Source organism: Ceratotherium simum, chromosome 35 (assembly GCF_057802395.1).
Source record: "Ceratotherium simum simum isolate JZ-2026a chromosome 35, ASM5780239v1, whole genome shotgun sequence".
In the NCBI taxonomy this organism is placed as follows: domain Eukaryota; kingdom Metazoa; phylum Chordata; class Mammalia; order Perissodactyla; family Rhinocerotidae; genus Ceratotherium; species Ceratotherium simum.
In genome coordinates, this window is record NC_141934.1 from 26,609,302 (window position 1) to 26,610,400 (window position 1,099).

Sequence of the window (1,099 nt, forward strand, 5' to 3'; positions counted from 1 at the left end):
CAGCTGCATAAATGTTTATTGTAATTTCGTTGTATGGACTTCCTAATATATTTCCTCACTTCCAACGAAGTATTTGTGGCGTTTTCCCGATTTTGACATGTAGCAGTGATTCTATGATTCTGTTCCCCAATCTCCTACAATCTTGGATTTAAGTGTTCAGTGTGGGGTAGAGTTGCCAAAATACAGGACGCCTGGTTAAATTTGAGTTTCAGATAAAGCACAAATTTTTTTTCTTTTCTTTTTTTTTTTGTTTTTTTGCTGAGGAAGATTCGTCCTGAGCTAACACCTGTGCCCATCTTCCTCGACTTTGTACGTGTGTTGCTGCCACAGCATGGCTTGATGAGCAGTGTGTAGGTCTGTGCCTGGGATCTGAACCCGCAAACCCTGGGCTCCTGAAGTAGAGCATATGCCAAACTTAACCACTAGGCCACAGGGCCGGTCCCTACAAATACTTTTTTAATATAAGTATGTCCTGCGCAATGTTTGGGACATACTTATGCCAAAAAAAAATATTTGTTGCTCATTTGAAATTCAAATTCAACCGGGCGTCCTGTATTTTCGTTTGCTAATTTGGGCAATCCTAGCAGGGCACTGCAACTGAGTACACCCCTCCACCCCACCCTGATGCTTTTGTGGGTGCTAAAAATTGTTTCCCTAGCAAACATTCAGCAACAAATGTAACAGAACAGTCAAGGTAAATACACTCATGATGCAAGAGTACTGCCCCCGGGTGTATATATATATAGCCCAGCAAGTCTCACATGGGTCCGTCCCTAGAGCACAGTTTGAGGCTAGTCATTGTGACGTGATTTGGAGGTCATCTGGTTGGCCCACCTCTGGGCGAGTGAGCAGGTCAAAGGCAGGGACCCCACACCACGGAGGAGGACGCAGCGATTAGCAGTCACAGCAACTGCGCCGGGTGAGAGCAGGAACCAGAAAGATACGACAGCGTCATCCGTTTGAGTGAATTAAATACATGCAATTAGTCATTTTGCAAGAGCACATTAAAAAAAAAAAGATTCCAATAGAACACAGCGAGCTGGGGAGGAGGAGGGGAGCTGGTCATGGGGACCAAGAGGAACGTTGAATAAATGGGCAC